Below are 25,597 nucleotides of genomic sequence, written 5' to 3'. Positions count from 1 at the left end.
GACTTGATCAGACAGTCAAATAAAAGCGTTAGACGCGTCATGTTTCTATTAATAGTCATAAGTAAGACCAACTGAACATTAATTAAGGTTATGATACGCCTCACATTTTTAGAAATTTCACGCGCCCAACGTTTTTATTTATTTGTCTGATCAAGTCTCTAGATTGATGAAGAGTGTGATGGCCAGTAACTAGGACCTACCTAATTATTTTCTACCTTTTAATATTATTATTACTTCATGTAAGTATTGTTTTCAATAAAAGCGTTTAACTAACATTTTTTTTTTAATTTTTTTTTTCACTCAATAAATATTTCGCATTTTTATAAAACACCGTATGCAGGTAAATTAAAGTTCGGACACGGCTGCGTCTGGTGTCTATCTCTATCTATATATATAAAACTCAAATAATGTATGTATGTATGTAGGTATAGATCGGGTTCTGTCCTTAACGGATCGACCGATTACAATAAAATTTGAAACACACACTAGAAGCCTTCCAGAGATGGTCATAATTAAATTAAAATTAGTTCGATATATAAAGGGAACGTGACGCCTCCCATACAAATGGAATCTTGATACTGCATAACTCTGGAAGTATTCAAGCTATAACCTTTAAGTTTAGTTAGGACTTATATGCGGAAATGTGGGGTGATGAAGAGGTGGGCGTGATACCTACCAGACAAATGGAATATTTTGTACTGCATATCTTTGGATGTAGTAATGGTAGAATAATGTAAATTAGTAACGAGCTATGTGACGTTAAGTCCTAACACCTCCAGCAAAATGTGGAATTGGGGAAAAGGACGCGTGGCATCTTCTCTACAAATGGGATCTTTCACATCCGTACTGCAGTACAAACTGAGATTATTTTAACATAACCTCGATATCTTCGAAAAATCTTTTATATATACTCCAAATAATACTAAAAAAAGAATCGTATCACCCACGATTTTTAAGGAAATTCGGAGTGAAACCCACCAGCATAAGCTTGTGTAAAATAAAAAAAAATTTACACTTGTTGTTGTCTGGCTGCCTGTCTGGTTTGCAACATCATAACACTAATTTGTTTGTCATTATTCTTGTTGTGTTACATATTTTCTTATTTGAAACAACTTTTTAAATAAGATTAGAAGAAAGAAAGTTTGCAAAAGCCATAGCTGGTGATACAGATCCAATTCGAGGTTTGCTAAAGCCTAGCTTATCAGTCACCTTTAGGCTCCGCTGCGCTGACCATTCGAACCAATGATCATGCAAATCAAATATGCCGGCAAACAACAACCATAATCCCAGAGTACGAGGAAAGTATCCAAACTGACGGATGAGTTGGGGTATAGAAACACTCCAAATGGATATATATATCACTAGCCATGGCTTTTGGCTGCAAAATTTTCTTTCTTCTAATTTAATTAGAAAAAAATTTTCAATTACGAAAAAATATAACACAACAATAATAATGTCTAAAAACTATCTTCAAGGCCTTGAGCTCGTTTCGATCCAGAGATCATAAAATAAAAAACCAAATGTTTGCTTTTGACAAAAGCTAACCTTAAGATCATGAAATCTTTATCCCCAATTGACACCACTAGTTTATGCAAAAGCATTGACATTCATCCCACAAAGTTTTGTAAAGTTGCTACCGTTCCACGTTATGTGGGCTTTTTTCAAACCTTCGAAATTGAAGCAACATAACAACGGCAACGAATGTGCGGATGAGAACACCGTGGGGCGAAAACGAAAAAAATTAATAATAACGCAATAATCGAAAAACAAATAAAAAAGCCTCAAAGTGCGAAAACTCGTAAATTTTCAATTAATTTTGATGAATCGTTGCTGATATGAAGATTACAAGTAACAAAAAAAAAACACAACTGGAAGAGCACAAAGAAGCACCACACTTGGCAGTTGCAAACTTTTTCCCACTGGTCACTTTGACCACATTGGACTACATGCAGCACAACTTTGACTTGAAGCGACTGGCACCGTACGCATATGGCGAGTGGTAAGCCATGAAAAAGGATGAAATTAGCCGGCCACATACACACTTACGCACATTGGCTTACGCAAAAGCTACTGGTGATACATAGAGCCAAAGAAGCAAAGCTGGTGTACCCGGTCCTCAAAAGTACCGATTGCTTAGGCCTAATAATATGCCCATCGTCCAGTTAATATGCCTATGGTGAGCCTTCTCTCCATAGAGATATGACTAACTTTGTGAGTCTCACTTCGTAGGATATGCACATGATCGTATGAATTTTGCAGCCCCGTGCTTCTGCCTTTCCTGCAGATTCCTGTCTATTTTCGATTTATCCCAAACGATTTGGGCCATCTTCCGTCGATTCATTGAGTGCTACACTTCCTTTGCTAACTGATCTACCTTTTCGTTACCTCCTATTCCTTTACGACCAGAAACCCAGTAAAGATGTATGGCCCGCCATGAGCAAAGTCTCTCAAATGCTTCTTTGCATTCCAGCCCACTTCTTGATGAAGTACTGTGTGGAAATATTGCCTTAATCGCCGCGTGATGATCAATATATATATTGACGCGAATGCAGCTTAAGAACGCTTACTTCAGAATTTCTGCTGCTGTCTTCTAGGCTACAATTACCGTCTGAAGGACTCTGAAGTTGTTAGGTAGTCTGTAGGATCTACTTATTTTTGGGTCGACACAGAAATTGCAGATCCGACCACTTCTATACGCTGGAACTATCGGTATGCACATGTATATTATGTTCTGCAATCTCCACAATATCGCTCCAACTCTCCTGTTCCATTGTGGCCCCAATTGCCTTTCGAAGCTCTATCACGGAGCCATGTAATCTGTTCGCCCTATATTAGATGGCGCTATACCGTTATGATAACATGGTCTGCACTCTAGATGTCCCGAGGCCTTAAACCTTGTTCGAAAACAGTAATTATGGCGAGATTAAACCGGATGGAAACTGGTACTGTAGGAGTTGATTTAAACAGATATGCAAAAATGTGGGTCTTTTTATGGAACCCCTTTGCTCTGGAACCAAAAGAATTCGCTGTTGGACATTTTTGTACTGATTCGGATCTGCGTATTTGATCTTGAAGGTGTTAGGGAAGAGAAGAAGAGAGGGAGAGAGAGGAGAAAAGGTAAATTTTTGAACTATACATAAGGGACCAACATTTGTAGTGGATTGGGTATAAGTTTTATAAGGTGAAGTGGGTTGGGCCACGTGCTTTGCGAAAAAATGTAGTCCGCTTGTTATGTAGAGAATGATTTGACGGGTATATCGAAAACTTGGTATAATGGTCCTACAAGGAGAATGCAAGAAAAGGGGCTTCGGGAAAGAAAAGTTAAGCGGGAAAGAGAGAGAAGAGCAACAGAAACCGGGAGAAGAAAGAGAGTAAAAGGAGAGAGGAGAGGGTACGACAGAGAGCATAGAGAATAGGAAGTCAAAGAGAAGATGGGATTGAAGGAAAGTAGGAAGGAGAGGAAATGTATGATTAGGATATCAAACAGGGGAAGAGGATGAAGCTGCGGTAGGAATAAGAGGCAGAGACAAATAGAGAAAAGAGAACAGAAGTGTTAGATAAAAGAATATGTAAAAAGAACAAGTAAGGAAGGTTAAGTTCGGGTGTAACCGAACATTACATACTCAGTTGAGAGCTATGGTGACAACATAAGGGAAAATAACCATGTAGGAAAATGAACCGACGGAAACCCTGGAATATTTTTGTATGACATGTGTATCAAACGAAAGGCATTAAAGAGTATTTTATGAGGGAGTGGGCCATAGTTCTATAGGTGGACGCCATTTAGGGATATAGCCATAAAGGTGGACCAGGGTTGACTCTAGAATGCGTTTGTACGATATGGGTATCAAATGAAAGGTATTAATGAGTATTTTAAAAGGGCGTGGACCTTAGTTCTATAGATGGACGCCTTTTCGAGATATCGCCGTAAAGATGGACCAGGGGTGACTTCAGAATTTGTTTGTATGATATGGGTATCAAATGAAAGGTGTTAATGATTATTTTAAAAGGGCGTGGGGATTAGTTCTATAGGTGGACCCCTTTTCGAGATATCGCCATAAAGGTGGACCAGGGGTGACTCTAGAATTCGTTTGTGCAATATGGGTATCAAACGAAAGGAGTTAATGAGTATTTTAAGATGGAGTGGGCCTTAGTTCTATAGGTGGACGCATTTTCGAGGTATCGCAACAAAGGTGGACCAGGGGTGACTCTAGACTTTGTTTGTACGATATGGGTATCAAATGAAAGGTGTTAATGATTATTTTAAAAGGGCGTGGGGCTTAGTTCTATAGGTGGACCCCTTTTCGAGATATCGCCATAAAGGTGGACCAAGGGTGACTCTAGAATTCGTTTGTGCAATATGGGTATCAAACGAAAGGAGTTAATGAGTATTTAAAGAGGGAGTGGGCCTTTCTGGACCAGGGGTGACTCTAGACTTTGTTTGTAGGATATGGGTATCAAATGAAAGGTGTTAATGCTTATTTTTAAAAGGGAGTGGGCCTTCGTTCTATAGGTGTTCGCCTTTTCGAAATATCGCCATAAAGGTGGACCAGGGGTGACTCTAGAATGAGTTTGTACGATATGGGTATCAAATTAAAGGTATTAATGAGAGTTTTAAAAGGGAGTGGTGGTAGTTGTATATGTGAAGGCGTTTTCCAGATATCGACCAAAATGTGGACCAGGGTGACCCAGAACATCATCTGTTGGATACCGCTAATTTATTTATATATGTAATACCTGCCAAGATTTTAAGGGTTTTTTATTTCGCCCTGCAGAACTTTTTCATTTTCTTCTACTTAATATGGTAGGTGTCACAACCATTTTATAAAGTTTTTTCTAAAGTTATATTTCGCGTCAATAAAGCAATCCAATTACCTTACCATATTTCATCCCTTTTTTCGTATTTGGTATAGAATTATGGCATTTTTTTCATTTTTCGTAATTTTCGATATCGAAAAAGTGGGCGTGGTCATAGTCGGATTTCTTTCATTTTTCATGCCAAGATAAAGTGAGTTCAGATAAGTACGTGAACTGAGTTTAGTAAAGATATATCGATTTTTGCTCAAGTTATCGTGTTAACGGCCATGCGGAAGGACAGACGGACGACTGTGTATAAAAACTGGGCGTGACATCAACCGATTTCGCCCATTTTCACAGAAAACAGTTACCGCCATAAAATCTATGCCCCTACCAAAATTCAAAAGGATTGGTTAATTTTTGTTCGACTTATGGCGTTAAAAGTATCCTAGACAAATTAAATGGAAAAGGGCGGAGCCACGCCCATTTTTAAATTTTCTTTTAATTTTGTATTTTGTTTCACCATATCATTACTGGAGTTGAATCTTGACATAATTTACTTATATACTGTAAAGATATTAAATTTTTTGTTAAAATTTTACTTTAAAAAAAAATTTTTTTTAAAAGTGGGCGTGGTCCTTCTCCGATTTTGCTAATTTTTATTAAGCGTACATATAGTAATAAGAGTAACGTTGCTGCCAAATTTCATCATGATATCTTCAACGACTGCCAAATTACAGCTTGCAAAATTTTTAAATTACCTTCTTTTAAAAGTGGGCGGTGCCACGCCCATTGTCCAAGATTTTACTAATTTTCTATTTTGCGTCATAAGTTCAACTCATCTACCAAGTTTCGTCGCTTTATCGGTCTTTTGTAATGAATTATCGCACTTTTTCGGTTTTTCGAAATTTTCGATATCGAAAAAGTGGGCGTGGTTATAGTCCCATATCGTTCATTTTAAATAGCGATCTGAGATGAGTGCTCAGAAACCTACATACCAAATTTCATCAAGATACCTCAAAATTTACTCAAGTTATCGTGTTAACGGACGGACGGACGGACATGGCTCAATCAAATTTTTTTTCGATCCTGATTATTTTGATATATGGAAGTCTATATCTATCTCGATTCCTTTATATATGTACAACCAACCGTTATCCAATCAAACTTAATATACTCTCTGAGCTCTGCTCAACTGAGTATAAAAATGAAAGAGGGGGAGGGCTGGGAGAGTTATGCGGACCAAAGTGAAGAGAGAGAGAAGACCTGAAAAGAGATTTACGTGCACCAAAGTGGAGGGAAAGATAAAACCTATATCATAAAGAAGGCGAAGAGAGGGATATGGCAAAGTAAAAAGTTTAATGACTTGAAAAATTAAAAAAACCGCTTTGGTGGTGGAGGAGAAAGAAGAGAAAGAGACGGAGCAAGAGCAAAGGCCCACAGCAAGACTTAGCGAAATATGACATAAATGAGCAAGAAAAAGGAAAGGAATCAAAAAGGAAGAAATGTCAGAAGATAAGTGGAAATTTAAAGATACAGCTAAACGGATGGAAAAGAAGGAGGATAAGAAAAGAACATGGAAAGGATTGAATGGAAAACTGGAAGTAGGCAGAAGAACTGAACTTAACAAAATGAGTAAGAAGAAGAAACGAAATTGTGATAGCAAGAGCAAAATCTTAAAATGAGAGTGAGAGGCCTATAGGGAGAGATCGAAAGAATCAAATATTTTCAAATGGCTTTGATTTCTTTGGAATTATTTTTTTATAACAAACTAAGGCCCGGGTTTCCAGTGTAAGTTTAAACTAATATTCAAATTGACTATAATTTGACATAGCAATTTTTATGCTTAGGATTATTTTTTCAATGCGAATTTAAGTTTTTATTAAGTTAATATCAATCATACTCTGCGTCATTGGCGGTTTACTAAAAATTTGACTACTGGTCATTGTTAACTATAATTAAATGAAACTCGCAATGATGAACCGGGCCTTAATCTCATCGAAGTTAGAAATAAAAGTGTAGGACACTCGTTAGAATATTTATTCCATTAGGAGAGTTTTTCTTCGGCATCATCATAGAGCCGAACACGGAAAGTCTTCTTGACCTCTTTGACAAAGGAGCAGGAGCAGCTTGGCAGCGGCTGGCAATTTAATCGGAAAGTGCAGAATGAAATTTCGAGTAAATCAACTCACTTCACTGGAGTTAATGTTGGTCGCAACTTTTCTACTTCAACTAAGCAACGGTCATACTCGACGGTACTCAACGCCTTTTTAAATACCCGAAACTGCACATCACTAAAACAAATGCAAGGATGAGGGGAAAGCAATCGCTTTCGCTCATTATTTTGCCGCCAATTTTGCTGCTGATGAATGAGTCTAATTAATGCAAACGCAGCGCCTGAAAGCCCAGCGCCCAATAATCAATATGCGGCACACCAAATTGATAGCATAAAGTTTTTAATTCAATTCAGCGTGTTTTTCATTTTGCTGCTTTTTGTGGTTGTTTTTTGGGTAAAGAATAATTCTGAACAAACGGAAGCCGTGCAAAAATATGTAAAGTTTTAATTGAACAATGCCAAAGTGAGTACGAATGCAAGCCGCTGGAAAGTGAATTTGTACATTTTGTATCTCAATAATAAAACTCGTATGAACTGCATACATCCTTATACATATCTACGGATAAGTATTTGAATGACCATACGTATGAAGTTGCATATGACCATGCCGCAATTGCTACCCTGCAGCTGCAACTCAAGCTGAGGCTATCCTGCCTAGTAGCTGTGAGTTGGCTGTGGTCAATGTTGTCGGTGCTGCTTCTGCCTAATAAATAAGATTCAAACCAAAAGATTGTGGGCTGTGTTTGTTTTTTCTTATCACCAAACAACTAACCGATTTCAGTGGAATCGAATTGAATTGAATTGTGAATTGTGTATACATTGGGCATTCGCATGGGGTCGAGAGGCGCGCTCTAGGTGCATATGTATGCTGAATTAAAAAAAATTGCAAAAGTGCAATTGCAAGCAAAAAAGCCCAATAAAGAAGTGCCAACATACAAATACTCATAATAATATTAATAATATCAATACTCGATCTTTGACACACAAAAAAGCACATCGTGTGTGCATACGCTCGTTAAGGTGACCAGATATGAGAAAAAAAAATTTGGTTCATACCGGATGCCTTCCTATGGGCCCCCCATGCTGGCGCAACGTCAAAGTTGACCTTGTATTTTATGCCAAACAATAACATACCACGGTTAAACTTGCCAGAACTAAATGGTATGTAGATAGAGCCAAATCCCTAGTTTTGTACAAAAACCTTATCTGGAAGGACATCGATATTCAGCGGTAAAAGAAAGTAAAAATTGCAAAGTTTGGTTTAACTGTGCAGTATTGCGCTTTTTGGAGTGATATTCAAACAAATTTTAAAGTCGACGCTGTAGCTCGTTGTTTTGAGTTTGCGGTGGGCGTGGTCTTTGCACCTGCGAAGCGTTCATATACGTATACGATGAGCGAGAGTACAACGAAAACTTCGTCAAAATCAACGACAAACTCACACTCTTAAAACAGAGTCCTAAAGAGTGCGTGTAACATATGCTCACTGTACAAGCGATAAAATCAAACCAAATAAATAATTTATTTTGCTTCCGCACTCACTACAAGTTCGTGTGTACTAACACATTCTCAATTTTTTAAACGTGTATATTAAGTAGTGCCTATGTGAGCATCAAGGTGCTGTGGTATGGTGGTAGCGTGATGCGCCTTTGACACCTATCGCCCGGGGTTGAAGTCCCGGCACTTCTTGGAAACTCACACTTTTTGTGTTTTTATATATCTCGATCTGGACCGTTCCAGATACTTGACTCTACTGTCCCGGAAAAGATAACGCTTTACTCATTACAATGCCCGTCCTAAATGACTTTGTTATTGACTAATTTAAGGCACAATTCCACATGGCCACTCTATTATAATGTGAATTAACAAACCAAGAAACAAAATTTATGCTTATTGTTCTTGTAAACAGTTCATTGCAGACTTGTGTTCTCATATAAGTTGATAACTGCCCAGAAATGTTGCTACCACTGAACAAAAATTACCAACGGAGCATTCTGCAGTATTCGCACAACCAAACTCACTCACAAAAACATGCTAGACCTTGTTGAACGCACGAGTGTATTTCTCCCAAAGGTGAAATTAATAATTTTTATTGCGTGAAATACCAATGATTTCGATTGAATTTTCGTAGATAAGCGAACGAGTCAAAGGCCCTTGGGTGATATGGAGCAGAGTTATGAGAAGCGTTTTTGTAAGCAAATAAAAAAAGAGTTATATTCATACAGCAGAGTCATACTCACATACATATGTGAAAAGATACAGCAAAAGAAATGAAGCTGGTTAAATCAACAAATCGTTGTTTTTTAAATTAGCAATTATTCAGTTAAATTGATTGCATTATTGTGGGTTCAACGTAATACTTTTATCAAAAGGACAAATTCGTATAGTCATTTCAACAGAAGACAATTTCAAGATAACAATATTCTGTAAAAATGACAGATCTTCAATCAATCTTAGTGATTTTGCTGCTAAAATAAATCAACGAAGTTTTTGTTAAGAGGACAAATTTGTGTGATCATTTAAACTATTGCTCTCAAGTTAACAGTATTCTGTAAAAATTACAGATTATCAATAAATCTAACTATTATTTTTTTGTTGTTGAAAGAACTGATTTCATTGGTCATTTCAACAGCGAACAACTGTCAATATTATACAAATGCATCAGCTAATTTGAAATTAAATTTAAACTTACACTCATGGCGCTCACTACATTCTTCTTATAACTATCATGCCACATAAATCTCTGTAATATTAACAGTCACTGTTCTATTTTTGTGGGGATTTTTAGGGTGGCATTAATAATTGTTAGTTAACACTCCAGAGCCAGGCGGCCGCTGTGGTGTGATGATAGCGTGATATGCCTACTAAAAGCCTGCAAAAACCAACATCAAAATCTTGAGAAATAAGTTTTTTACGTTTTTATTTTTTAATTTTTAACAGAACTGTGGCTTACATTTGTTGAACTTTTTTTTGTTGATTTGACTGTAAACAGTTAATTTAAAATCAGACATTCTTGCGAAGTTGTTCAATAGCAAGGATAAAAAATTAAAAAAAAAATATCGGTTGAATTGACTCTTAGTTGGATTGATTTTAACAGTTTTTTTCTTACAGTGTATTAAAGCATCAGATATACAAAGTCGCAGACTTATAAAAGATTGAGTTAAAATTGAAATAAATGCAATAAACACAGCAACAAATGGCTATAAAAATTTGTTTATTTAAATAAGAATAAACTGAACCCGGACGACATTAAAAAGATAATAAATTTGCAAATAATTTCTTATGACAATGAGAAATATAGCAGGAAGCAATAAGCTCTTCCCATTCGCACAGTATCAATAAGTGCATTTATTTCCTTAACTAAACAGCAGGTCTCACCTTTCCTTCCGAACGGCCTATTGAACACTGAACCAGCGTGCTCTTGGACTTCTTATCATCTCTATATATGACAGGTATAACTATTTGATAAACGTCACCTCAAACGAAACCTCCTCAAGAGTTATTAGGAGTCACTTAACGCCACTTAATTGTTTTGAATATTTATTTGTAGGATCCATTTCAAGTTCCGAGGTCAGAAATAGCCGAGCAAGCTGAGGTCTTTGCGTAACCTCGCTTAGACCTATCAACACAATCGGTCGTCCTTTGAATTGTTGGCACTAAACTTTCTAACCTAACCAGGGAAGGGAATTACGTCAACACTGAAACGCTATTTGGTGTGTAGCAAATACTTCCGCTTAAAATACGTACACTTCATCCGGAAGCGGTAATGTATGGATCCAGAATGCCGTTGCCATTTAAAAGGTCATCGCGATGTTAAACATATCTTTTGAAAGCACTGCGAAGTGAGAGATTTCGAACAAGAATCATCTCGAAAAGTGTAGTTTTGGCGGTACGTCAAATTATTTAGACAAAAAGTAGTTTATTTGTCTGGCCTTGGTTGGTATGTTGGGCGATGTCTCCCGAAATAATTCCAAAGAAAGTTTACGGTTAAAAATTCTCCTTCCGTAAGCGCGGTATTCAGATAACAAGAAAACGCTCAAGAAATATTAATATTTTTCCCTAGTAAACCAAACTTGAAAGTAGTTTTGTTGAAATATGTATTTTTTGTATTATAATTTTTTTTAATAAAATTTAATACAAACAATTTTTGGTGTCAAAACTGCACTTTTTGGTGTGGCTTTATATAGAAACCCATGGTTCAATTATATGGTTGGCTCATCCCAAAGAAGTACTAATCTAAAAAAAATTTAATTATACTCAAAAAGAAAGAAACTGAATGTTGGTTTGGACAGAACTTGAACCCAGCACGTTCCATGTGGAATGCGGATTATGCTACACCCGAATCACCGCGGCTTGCTGCTCACATCTGCCATTACAACTACCGACAGCGTTGGCTCCAGAATTTGTTCTGATATCACTCCGAAAAGACTTAAAACTAAACTTAATTTTTTTTGTGTACCTAAAACTTTAGCGCCCTTAAATTTTGAGAAATCCGTTCTTCTTCAGAAATTTTTTCAATAAATTCATTATTAATTGTTGGTGAACCTTATGCTATCTTTCCTTCTTCTTCTCCGCCTCATCCAGTAGGTGCGATCAATCAAAAATTGTCATCGATATCCTCGAACAAAAGTTCAAGGAAACTTGCAGTTCCAAAAGGGTTGGACCGAAAGTGACGTGAAGTTTAGAGACGTTGGTTTCACATTGCAATTGAAGAGATGGTTGGTGTCATGTGGAGACACAGTACATGCAGAGCATACTTTGCGAGGTTGATTCTGTTTAAGTAAGGGCTAATTGATTTATTTTTTTTGGGTCATTTTCCGAAAGTGCAGATAATTGATGTACATTTCAGCAATATTTTGTCATCCCTTGTCAAATATGGTTTGGAGAAAAAGCGATTTCGTCGATGTGCCATCTTCAGTTTCATTTTTCGTTCTGAGATTTTAACCTATTGCAGTTTCCAGATCTAAGTTATGTCAGAGCAGAGTTCGTCAAGAATTTATCAGCATTTGACTTTGTCGACTCTTCGTGGATGAAGCTGAGGGCTTGTTAATGCTCATTTGACTCAAACGGCTAAATTCTTGTGTGCCGGATTTCTTCGTAGTGCTTGCGGAGGTGACGCCTTTGGTCCTTGGGAGAAGATTTTGGAAAACCCGATTGACTTATTGCATTACCCTGGGTTTGTGAGGTTACTCTTTCCATTGTTTTACAATAAAATTTTTAAAGCCACCACTATAACCGCACCCATTTCACTGTACTGCATTCTATTTCGTTGTAAGGTACGCAATATACGGTACGTTATGTACATGGAATGTACTGTACTTGTTCATGAAAGCTGCTAGCAACAAAATACAGCCCAAAATTCGCAATAGAGTAAATTAACCTTATGTTGCCTAACTCCACATGGCACACACATATACAAATGTCGTTACAGTAACAGTAAATGAACGTAGCATAAAAACTCCATGCTATACAGTAAGTTAATGACAACGATGATAACAGAGCCAAAGGCAGAAACTAAAAGTTCACTTCTGGTCGACGATAAAAGAAAATTCTCTGTTTAAAATATTCAGTTAAAGTGACGAATATGCTAAAATATCAATAATTCCCTTGTTGTAATTTTATATGACTTTCGTTTTATTGTTTTTTTTTTTTTTTTTTTTGTTAGGGGAGTGTGATGACATCAATTTTTAACGTTAACTTGGCAGCAACATTGTTGATCTGTGGTAAAAAGTTTGCATTGTTGTTGTTGTGCGATTGTGTGTATTTTTGGCATATCACACAGAGTTATCTCATGCTAACATATGAACGTATGCAAGACGCGATACCCTCCGAAGAGATTTTAGGCCGAGCTTCTCTTCCAATTTGCGTCGTGCTCCTTTTAATTATTCCTACAAATTAGCGGGATGGGACCTAGACGTTTTACGCCGACTCCGAACGGCATCTGCAAGACAGATGAATTTTCACTGAGAAACTTTTCATGGCAGAACTACACTCGGAGTGTTTGCCAAACACTTCCGAGAAGGGACCCCGGTTAGAAAAACTTTTTTCTAAATTTTCGATGTTGATTTGGCCGGGAGTTGAACCCACGATCTTCCGTTTGGTAGGAGGAGCACGCTACCACCACAACACGGTGGCCGCCAACATAACTTCGCCTGAATCTCAATGCCGTCGATACTCGTCAGCAACATTTCATCAAATTTATTGTTAGTTTTTTTTTTTTTTGGGGCCACATAAACATAAACCTGACAAAGTCGGTAATTGAGCGCTTAAAATTTTTACGAACATTTTTAGGTGGTTGCTGGAGGAAGAAGAAAGTTTGTGCTTTGCTAAAATCATAAAAATCTACAAAAGTAGAAATGCAAACACAAATATGTTTCGTCTCTGGCGCGAAGTGTTTGCTGGTAAATTACGCAGAGTGCTGATGTGCTACAACCCAGAGAAATGTAAGTGGGTTATATTGTAAAGCGGCGTACTATCACCTCTTTTAAGATTTGTGTTAGCCTTCAAGGAAAGGAGGAGAAAGAAGTAAGAGGCGAGGCCGAAACCGTAAGCGGCAACAGTAAATTTGTTATCCATATTATAGAGGCTTTTTATTGATGAGCTATCAGTTGGCTATCGACGTCGTATTGGCGTGTTAACTATTTCTTATCGTACATAGGTGATTTATCGACGAGATAAAAACGTCGAGTTTTTGATTTGCTATCGATGTGTTATATATTTGATATCGATTTATAGATATTTTTCAAAGACCTATCGATTATTTATCGATACATTATTAAAGAGTTATCAGTATGCTTACGAAAAGATATCGTATTATCACCAATTTGTTATCGACATGTTATCGAAAATTTATAGATTCGTTTTATTCGCGGAGGATTTGTAACCCTCTCTGCGAGACTCTCCATTGTTGTTGTTCGTTTCAAGGCCCATTGGAGCGACAGTACGACGTGCGTCATCTTTATTTCTACGGTGAAGGCAGCCATATATCAAGATTCTTACGTAAGTAGAAATTTGGTTGATATTTGTGTCAGGTGAAAGTCGACCTCTCCATGTCATCCCTTGTCAGTTAGAGGTTTAAATTCCCGAATCAAAATTTCTGCAGTTGAGTGCACTACTGTTTAGTCTGTAATATAAATTAACATGCGCAACACGAGGGCACGTGTGCTGGTTTCTTCTTTTTTGTTTCACTTGTTTTATGTTCATATACCCAGTAGAATGTAGAAGCTAAAAATTCTTCGCCTGCTTGAGTTAGGTTAGTTTGAACTCGCTGGCCCTTGAGGACCTCACATAGACTGAATGAAGGCATAGTATTACCAGAAAATTATTTAACGAACAAACTTAGAAAGTACGCAATGCACGATGACAAACTGCACTTCTTACATCTACAATCACTAACTAGGCGTAATTTAAAAGCATGTACAGCTAGATGGCAGTGTCCTGTTTGAATACCCATCACGAGACTACAGTCCTTTATTTTTAATGATAAGGGTAGCTTTGTTAGTCTAAGATTGTAATACCTATCTCACACAGAGCTTTAATGAAATAATTAGCAAGTTTTTACATTAAAGCTCAATAAGAGCTCAATCTTCCATACAAAAAAAAAAATTCCTAATTATCTCATTATTGCTTTATTGAATGACTAATGGCGTCAAAAATCTAGTACGTTTTGCTTGATGAGTGTGATTTTATAGTCAACTAGAAGACCCGGCAGACGTTGTCCTGCCCTATATTTGGCCTATCTGCATACATTTTAATAAGGTTTTTCCGTCTGACTCTGCCCTCGTCCCCTCCTTACATTTTCCTAATCCTTTGATTCACTCCTCCCTCCGTCTTTTTCGCTTCATCTATCTCCATCTTCGTCTCATTCTATCTCTTTCTCAATCTCCTTCTCTCTTTTCGCTTCTCTAAATTCCTTGTCATTCTTCTGCATACCTTATTGCCTGTCCCAGAAGGTGGTATGTATTTTATTCCAGTCAAAGTCCCAGTCCCAGCCCCACTCCGAGTCTCAGTCCCAGTCCGTCTCTGGATAATATATTACTCTGTACTAAAGCACTCATCAACAGCTTTCATTTGATATCCATATTGTATAAACACTGTCTGCATTCACTGGCCCAAGTTTTGACCTATATTTCGAGACCCTAGTCACCCAGGGGTTTAGAAATAACCCTCTACTATATCACCCATCAACAGCTTTCATTTGTTATCCATATTCAATAAACACATTCTAGGGGTACTCGGGTCCACGTTTCGGCCTATATCTCGAGACCCTGCAAGTCGAGGTTTACGCAACTTGTGTGAAAGTTTGAACAAAATCGACCGATGCATCTCTTCAAACACCAGCGACCAACTAACACACATTTTAGTATTTCTTTTTATACTCAGTTGAGCAGAGCTCACAGAGTATATTAACTTTGACTGGATAACGGTTGGTTGTACAGGTATAAAGGAATCGAGATAGATATAGATTTCCATATATCAAAATCATCAGTATCGAAAAAAAATTCGATTGAGCCATGTCCGTCCGTCCGTCCGTTAACATGATAACTTGAGTAAATGAGGTATCTTGATGAAATTTGGTATGTAGGTTCCCGGGCACTCATCTCAGATTGCTATTTAAAATGAACGATATCGGACAATAACCACGCCCACTTTTTCGATATCGAAAATTTCGAAAAATCGAAAAAGTGCGATAATTCATTAGCAAATACGGATAAAGCGATGAAACGTGGTAGGTGAGTTGAACTTAAGACGGAGAATAAACTAGTAAAATTTTGGACAATGGGCGTGGCACCGCCCACTTTTAATAGAAGGTAATTTAGAAGTTTTGCAAGCTGTAATTTGGCAGTCGTTGAAGATATCATGATGAAATTTGGCAGGAACGTTACTCTTATTACTATATGTATGCTTAATAAAAATTAGCAAAATCGGAGAACGGCCACGCCCACATTTAAAAAAAAAAATTTTTTAAAGTAAAATTTTAAAAGAAAACAAGTAAGGACGGGACTGTCTTCGGCTGTGCCGAATACTTCATACCTTTTATGAATGCGGCTGAACAATAATCTTATGCCGTTCGTAATCTCCGAATAATCGGATGTATAAGATAAGAAAGATATAATGAACAGATCTACATAACTAAACGAATTTTAAGATAAATATAAAATAAACGATTTTTAAGATAAATAAAAAATAAAAAATAGGTAGGTACTTTGTGTGAGGATGCAAAGTTTCAGGTTTTTTGTGGTCTGCGTGTAAAAATTTTGACTACGAATCACGTATTTCAACAATATATGACGTAAACGTAACTATTTGATGAAATTTGAAGAATTTGAAGCTTCTAGCCGTAAAAAGGGGCAAAAAAATACAGTTTATATGGGGTATATAATATATATACAACCGATCTCTATGATTTTTTCAAACAACAATATATGCTATATACGTAAGCATTTGGTGAAATTTGAAGCTTATAGCTCTTAAAATGGGGTAGAAATTGCGAAAAGTTTCTTATCTGAACAATCGGTTGTATGAGATATATACTATATATACAACCGATCTCTATGATTTTTTCAGACAACAATATATGCTATATACTTAAGTATTCGGTGAAATTTGAAGCTTCTAGCTGTTAAAATGGGGCTAAAATTTGCGAAAAAATATATATATATACTATATATATACTATATATACCACCATATATATACTATATATACCACCGATCTTTATGATTTTTTCAGACAACAATATATGCTATATACGTAAGCATTCGTTGAAATTTGAAGCCTCTAGCTCTTCGATTAAGGCAGTAATTACGAAAAGTTCCTTATCTGAACAATCGGTTGTGGGGGATATATACTATATATACGACCGATCTCATCAATTTTTTCAGGCAACAATATGTGCAATATACGAAAGTATATGGTGAAGCTTGAAGCTTCAATCTGTTAAATTGGGTAAGATATTACAAAAATCCTCTTTTTCTGAAAAATCGATTGTATGGAGGAAATATGCTATAGTGGTCCGATCCGGTCGGTTCCGACAAATGTCTAATCGGACACCCAAATACACCCGCTCACCAAATTTTATCAAGATATCTCAAAAATGAGGGACTAGTTTGCATACAAACAGACAGACGGACAGACGGACAGACGGACATGGCTAAATCAACTCAGCTCTTCAACTTGATTATTTCGGTATACTTAATGGTGGGTCTATCTATTTTCCTTTAAGGACTTACAATTTTCGGTTTCGTGACGAAATTAATATACCATTTCATTTTCATGAAAGGTATAATAATAATAACTTTACAGTATATAAGTATATAAGTAAATTGTGTCAACATTCAACTCCAGTAATGATATGGTGCAACAAAATACAAAAATAAAAGAAATTTTCAAAATGGGCGTGGCTCCGCCCTTTTTCATTTAATTTGTTTGAAATTTGGTAGAGGCTTAGATTCTAGGACGATAACTGTTTTCTGCGAAAAAGGGCGAAATCGGTTGAAGCCACGCCCAGTTTTTATACACAGTCGACCGCTTGTCCTTCCGCTCGGCCGTTAACATGATAACTTGAGCAAAAATCGATATATCTATCTATACTAAACTCAGTTCAAATACTTATCTGAACTCACTTTATATTGGTGTAAAAAATGGCCGAAATCCGACTATTACCACGCCCAATTTTTCGATATCGAAAATTACTAAAAATGAAAAAATACCATAATAATATACCAAATACGAAAAAAGGTGTGAAACATGGTAATTGTATTGGTCTATTGACGCAAAATATAACTTTAGAAAACAACTTTGTAAAATGGGTGCGACACCTACCATATTAAGTAGAAGAAAATGAAAGAGTTTTGCAGGGCGAAATCAAAAGCCCTTGGAATCTTGGAAGGATAACTGTTTGTGGTATTATATATTGTTACGAATATTAGCAAAACTAAGGAGTGCTGCCAGCTCTAAGCCGATCTAAGCAGTGACGTGAATGCACATCAATAATTCAATCATTATGTATCTACATAAACGAATCAATAATTGCGTCTACACATATGTACACATTCCGACGAGCAACATTTACATACAAGGCAGCGAGAGATGAGATGTCACACACCGATGAATTTACTTATACGCTTATGTGTGTGCGGGAGACTGTAAACTACAAACACATGCATATACCTTATCTGAGTTGTCACAAGAGAGAGCAATAATTTGTGCACGTAGTTGTGGCTGGCGATTTTGTAGCCGAAACAACTAGTAACTTCTGGAAATCGAAGAGCCTAGAAGTATGCAGCGTAAACTATAAAATCGATGCAGGCGAGTAAGAAGTAATTCAGTTTGATTTGAATTGTCAAGCAGTTACGAGTAAGACGATATCTAGCGAGCAATAGCACTATTATTTTGAAAGTCAGTTTCCTTTAAGATATCAGTTTGGTTATTAAGCTATTCGTTGCACAGTTTGAGTGTTATTGTGAAGTATTTTAATAAAGGCCATTTTTCCGTTATTCAATATTGGAGTTATTTATTCAACAGTTTAGCGATACGATCCTAGCAAAAGGGCAAATAAGAGGATTTGCAAGTAAAAATCGTTACAATTGGTGTCAGAAGAGGAATTGTTGAATAAATTCCAGAGGACAACAACGACATGGCAAAGTTCAGTGAATTGAAGATCTAGCAACTAAAGAAGGAGTTGGAGAGCCGTGGATTGAATACAAGCGGCGTTAAACTTGAACTTCAGGCACGGCTACGAGAGGCAATGGAAGCGGAAGGAATTGATGTGGAAAAGTATGACTTTCATCTTGATGGCGAGGAAGTAACAAAAGTTGAAGAGAAAAACGAAACATCGCAGACAGTTACGAGCACAGACTTGAACATGATTTTGGCTGCAATATCTGCTCAAACATCGACAATGTCATCACAACTAGAATCGCAGGAGACACGCATAACATCCAAGATTGAAGCACAAGAAACGCGTATGTCAGAAATGTCGACACAGATAACATCGAAGATTGAAGCACAAGAAACGCGAATGTCAGAAATGTCGACACAGATTACATCCAAGATGGAAACGCAATTGGAAGAACAGAAGACATATATGGCATCCCAACTGGAATCGCAGGAGACACGCATAACATCAAAGATGGAAGAACAAGAGGAGCGCTTATCATTGCAGGTGGCACAAATGTCTTCACAATTAGAAGCACAGGAAGCAAGGGTAACATCAAAGCTGGAAGCGCAGGATGCAAAAATCGCTCAATTTCAGGCAGAAGTCGATGATTTGAAGGGTCGTATGGAGCAGTTACAATTAAATCATCCAGCAGTTTCAGCGAATAATTCAAAGGTAAAAACACCATCCTTTGACGGTTCTGTTCCTTTCCAGGTCTTTAAGCTACAGTTTGAGAAGACCGCAGCAGTGAACAACTGGAATGTGGAAGATAAAGTTGCTGCACTCTTCGTAGCATTGAAAGGACCAGCTGCCGAAATCTTACAGACTATTCCAGAGTACGAACGGAACAGTTATGACGCATTGATGGCTGCTGTAGAACGGCGATACGGAAGCGAACACAGGAAACAGATATTTCAAATAGAATTGCAAAACCGCTACCAAAAAGCTAACGAGACCTTGCAGGAGTTTGCTTCTGACATTGAAAGATTGGCTCATCTTGCAAATGCGGACGCACCCGTGGAATACACTGAAAGGGTAAAAATCCAGAGTTTCATAAATGGCATACGGGACGTTGAAACGAAGCGAGCTACATACGCAAACCCAAAGCTGACATTTTCTGAAACGGTATCACATGCATTGACTCAGGAAACGGCCTCACTATTGAGTAAACCAGCATACAAAGCTCATCGTGTAGAAGTGGAAAGACCAGATTGGGTAGACACTATTTTGGAAGCACTGAAGGGATCACACCAGAAAAATGCCGGATTTATTAAATGTTTCAAGTGCGGCAACCCAGGTCATATTGCACGACATTGCGGCAGCGGTCCCAATAGCTCCAACAATGTGGGTGGTCGTAAACGCAGAGCAGAAGGTGGTGAGCAAATATCCAAGACCACTCAATCGTTAAACTAAATCGAGTCAGCCGCAAGGGGCGACAGCTGGCTCCCGCAATTGAATGCCCCATAATCTCTATCTCGCAGATTGGAAGAAGATCGAGCAACCTTACTGTTGGAGGACATGTGGACGGAAAGGAACGGTTATTGACTGTAGATACGGGTGCATCTCATTCCATCATTCGAGCGGATTTAGTCAACAAAAAGATAAGACCATTGCTTGGAGCAAGATTACGTACAGCCACGGGAGAGGACACCCAGGTAATTGGAGAAGTAGAATGTGAAGTCGCAATTGGGAACGTCATGGTAGTACACAATTTTATAATGGCAGAAATTGTTGATGAAATCATAATTGGAGTGGACTTCTTAATCGACCAGGGCATCAAGATCGACATGCAAAGCAAGACGATGCGATATAAAAACATGGATGTGCCACTTAATTTCGGCTACGAGAGAGGCTACAGCAGTAAACGAGTGCTGGTGGAAGAGAGTCAGCAAATACTACCAAAATCAGAAGCAGTCATCTGGGCAAAGGTAGATGGAGATTGTGGGACAAACAAATTGTGGGTTGTCGAAGCAGCAAATAAATCAGCACTGAACATACTTGTAGGAAAAACCCTGGCTATGACAAAACAAGATGGACGTATTCCGGTAAGAGTACTCAATGAGTTCAAGTCACCATTCAATTTGACCAAAGGAGCTATTTTGGGAAGATGCCAAGAGGCCGAAGTAGTTATTAACTGTGCACAGCTCCAGGAATACGTTTCATCTAGTAATACTGATCTTTCAAATGATATCACGGCATGGACGCATGGGCTAGAGGAAGCCTATCAGAGTAAGGCAAAACAACTGCTCCTAAAGCACGCGAACATATTTGACCAGGATGATTCTAAACCAGGCCGCACCAACGTTGTGAAACATCAAATTGACACTGGAGATGCGAGACCGATCCGTCAAGCTCCACGTAGTGTTCCACTGGCGAAGCGGGAAGTTGTGAGTCAAATCATTCAAGAAATGAACGACAGCGGCGTCATCGAACCATCAGCTAGTCCATGGAGCTCACCGGTAGTACTTGTAAAAAAGAAGGATGGAAAAATGAGGTTTTGCGTGGACTACCGGAAGTTGAATGACGTAACGAAAAAGGATAGCTACCCATTGCCAAGAATTGACGACACTCTGGACTCGCTATCTGGTACGAAATGGTTTTCCACGCTGGACTTGAAAAGCGGCTACTGGCAAGTGGAGGTGAAGGAGGAAGATAAAGAGAAAACAGCCTTCAGTGTCGGTGATGGTCTTTGGCAATTTACAGTGATGCCTTTTGGACTTTGTAATGCACCAGCTACTTTTGAGAGACTCATGGACCAGGTACTGAAAGGACTACATTGGAAAACATGCTTGGTGTACCTGGACGACATCATCGTATTGGGCAAGAACTTTGATGAACATCTTAAGAACTTGGAGGAAGTTTTCCAGAGAATAGCTGGCGCTGGTCTGAAGTTAAGTCCCAAAAAGCGTGCGCTGTTTAAAAAGGAAGTCAATTATTTGGGTCACAAGGTAACGACAGAGGGCATCTGCACTGCGAAGGAAAAAATAGAGGCTGTACAGGATTGGCCAAGACCACAGAATCTACATGAATTGAGGAGTTTTCTTGGGCTGTGCACATATTACCGCCGATTTGTACCAAATTTTTCCAGCGTAGCCCATAGCCTCCATGAGCTTACAAGAAAAAACAAAGCTTTTGAATGGAAGAAGGAGCAAGAAGTGGCTTTCCAAACATTGAAGGAGCGTTTGTGCACTGCCCCAATGTTAGCATATCCGATTCCAGGAGCAACATTTATTCTAGATACAGATGCAAGTGGATATGCTATAGGAGGCGTTTTATCACAACTGGTCGATGGACAGGAGAAGGTAGTTGCATATTACAGCCGTTCGATTGGAAAACCAGAGAGGAACTACTGTGTTACGCGGAGAGAGCTGTTGGCATTGGTAGAGTGCATTAAACATTTTCACAAATACCTCTACGGCCAGCGATTCCATGTCAGGACAGATCACGCAGCATTGAAATGGCTTCTGCAGTTGCGTAATCCGGAAGGACAATTGGCACGGTGGATCGAGCGACTTCAAAGCTATGACTTTTCCATTGAGCATCGAAAAGGTAGTACCCATGGAAATGCCGATGCAATGTCACGAAGGCCATGTAGTTTGGAATGCAAGCACTGTTCAAAGGCCGAGGCTAAAGAAGACATTATAGATGTCCGGCTAATGACTATAACGTGTACGGATGAATGGGACAAGGAACAACTAAGAAAGTGTCAGCTAGAAGATACAGATCTGTCACATGTTATGCAAGGGCTCGAACGAAACGAAAGACCAAGCAGAGAGGATATGTCAGCAGAGAGTCCCATTGCGAAGTCATATTGGGCACAGTGGAACAGTTTGGAATTGATATCCGGTTGCTTGCATCGAGTATGGGAGAGTGAGGATGGTCAGTGCAAGAAGAAACTTATAGTTGTTCCCAGAAAGAGGATTCCTGACGTGCTCAGCGAGTTGCACAATGGTCCAAGTGGAGGCCATCTTGGAATCACGAAGACACTCGAGAAAATTAAGCAGAGATTCTATTGGGTTGGTTGCCGTCAGTCGGTCACCGAGTGGATTGCCAATTGCGAGGTATGCAACAGAGCGAAAGGGCCCAAAACCCGAAGTCGTGGCCAGATGAAGCAGTATATTTCAGGTGCACCATTTGAAAGGATCGCCATGGATGTCGAAGGTCCATTTCCTACTAGCAACCGCGGAAACAAATACGTACTGGTGGTTATGGATTATTTCAGTAAATGGCCAGAGGTATACCCAATCCCAAACCAAGAAGCAGAAACAGTAGCAGAAGTGGTTAAAAACGAATGGGTTGCAAGGTATGGTGTACCAATGGAGTTACATTCTGACCAAGGCAGGAATTTTGAATCAGCTGTGTTCCAAGAACTGTGCAAGAAGTTGGGCATTCGAAAAACACGGACAACTGCATTGCATCCTCAGTCCGATGGTATGGTGGAACGTTTCAATAGAACATTGGAGGAGCATTTAAGGAAAGTAGTCGACAAGTACCATAAGGACTGGGATACACACATATCATTATTCTTGATGGCCTACCGATCGGCAGTACATGACACAACGGGCCAAACTCCCGCAAAGGTAATTTTTGGCAATGACCTTCGACTGCCAGCTGATTTGAAGTATGGGATAGATGCCGATGCGGAGAGGAATGTCAAGAAATCCACTGATGTCTTAGAAGAAGAGCTGAGAGAGATACACGATCTGGTAAGGCAACGAGCAAAGATTATGAGTGACAAGATGAAAGCGAGGTACGATAAAGCAATTAATTCGGAAGGGTTTCAGGAAGGAGATTTGGTGCTGCTATACAACCCACAACGAAAAAAAGGTTTGTCCCCGAAATTGCAGTGTAACTGGGAAGGCCCATACAAAGTTGTAAAACGGATCAACGATGTAGTGTACCGCATACAAACCACTACCAAACCACGAACCAAAATGAAAGTGGTTCATTTGGAGAGATTAGCAGCGTTTAGATCGAGAGATTTGTGTGATCGGGACGATCAGACTTAGGTGGAGGGCAGTGTTACGAATATTAGCAAAACTAAGGAGTGCTGCCAGCTCTAAGCCGATCTAAGCAGTGACGTGAATGCACATCAATAATTCAATCATTATGTATCTACATAAACGAATCAATAATTGCGTCTACACATATGTACACATTCCGACGAGCAACATTTACATACAAGGCAGCGAGAGATGAGATGTCACACACCGATGAATTTACTTATACGCTTATGTGTGTGCGGGAGACTGTAAACTACAAACACATGCATATACCTTATCTGAGTTGTCACAAGAGAGAGCAATAATTTGTGCACGTAGTTGTGGCTGGCGATTTTGTAGCCGAAACAACTAGTAACTTCTGGAAATCGAAGAGCCTAGAAGTATGCAGCGTAAACTATAAAAGCGATGCAGGCGAGTAAGAAGTAATTCAGTTTGATTTGAATTGTCAAGCAGTTACGAGTAAGACGATATCTAGCTAGCAATAGCACTATTATTTTGAAAGTCAGTTTCCTTTAAGATATCAGTTTGGTTATTAAGCTATTCGTTGCACAGTTTGAGTGTTATTGTGAAGTATTTTAATAAAGGCCATTTTTCCGTTATTCAATATTGGAGTTATTTATTCAACAGTTTAGCGATACGATCCTAGCAAAAGGGCAAATAAGAGGATTTGCAAGTAAAAATCGTTACAATATATAAATAAATTAGCGGTACCCGACAGATGATGTTCTGGGTAACTCTGGTCCACATTTTGGTCGATATCTCGAAAACGCCTTCACATATACAACTACCACCACTCCCTTTTAAAACCCTCATTAATACCTTTAATTTGATACCCATATCGTACAAACAAATTCTAGAGTCAGCCCCGGTCCACCGTTATGGCGATATCCCTAAATGGCGCCCATCTATATAACTAAGGCCCACTCCCTTTTAAAATACTCATTATCTCCTTTCGTTTGATACCCATATCGTACAAACAAATTCTAGAGTCACCCTGGTCCACCTTTATGGCGATATCTCGAAAAAGCGTCCTCTTATAGGTTTAAGGCCCACTCCCTTTTAAAATAATCATTATCACCTTTCGTTTGATACCCATATCGTACAAACAAATTCTAGAGCCAGCCCTGGTCCACCGTTATGGCGATATCCCTAAATGGCGTCTATCTATAGAACTAGGCCCAGTCCCTTTTAAAATACTAATTATGACCTTTCGTTTGATACCCATATCGTACAAACAAATTCTAGAGCCAGCCCTGGTCCACCGTTATGGCGATATCCCTAAATGGCGTCCATCTATAGAACTAAGGCCCACTCCCTTTTAAAATACTCATTATCACCTTTCGTTTGATACCCATATCGTACAAACAAATTCTAGAGTCACCCCTGGTCCACCTTTATGGCGATATCTCAAAAAGGCGTCCACCTATAGAACTAAGGCCCACTCCCTTTTAAAATACTCATTATCACCTTTCGTTTGATACCCATATCGTACAAACAAATTCTAGAGCCAGCCCTGGTCCACCGTTATGGCGATATCCCCAAATGGCGTCCATCTATAGAACTAAGGCCCACTCCCTTTTAAAATACTCATTATCACCTTTCGTTTGACACCCATAATGTACAAACAAATTCTAGAGTCACCCCTGGTCCACCTTTATGGCGATATCTCGAAAAGGCGTCCACCTATAGAACTAAGGCCCACTCCCTTTTAAAATACTCATTATCACCTTTCATTTGATACCCATATCGTACAAACAAATTCTAGAGTCAGCCCTGGTCCACCGTTATGGCGATATCCCTAAATGGCGTCCATCTATAGAACTATGGCCCACTCCCTCTTAACATGCTCTTCACTTAATACCTTCCATTTGATACACACGTCATACAAACACATTCCAAAGTTACCCTAGGTTCATTTTACTACGAGGTGATTTTCCCCTATTTTGTCTCCATAGCTCTCAACTGAGTATGTAATGTTCGGTTACACCCGAATTTAGCTTTCCTTACTTGTTATATATATAGATTT

The sequence above is a fragment of the Eurosta solidaginis genome, chromosome 5 (assembly GCF_040869045.1).
Source record: "Eurosta solidaginis isolate ZX-2024a chromosome 5, ASM4086904v1, whole genome shotgun sequence".
Lineage (NCBI taxonomy): Eukaryota > Metazoa > Arthropoda > Insecta > Diptera > Tephritidae > Eurosta > Eurosta solidaginis.
Note: the sequence above shows the minus strand (reverse complement) of the source record.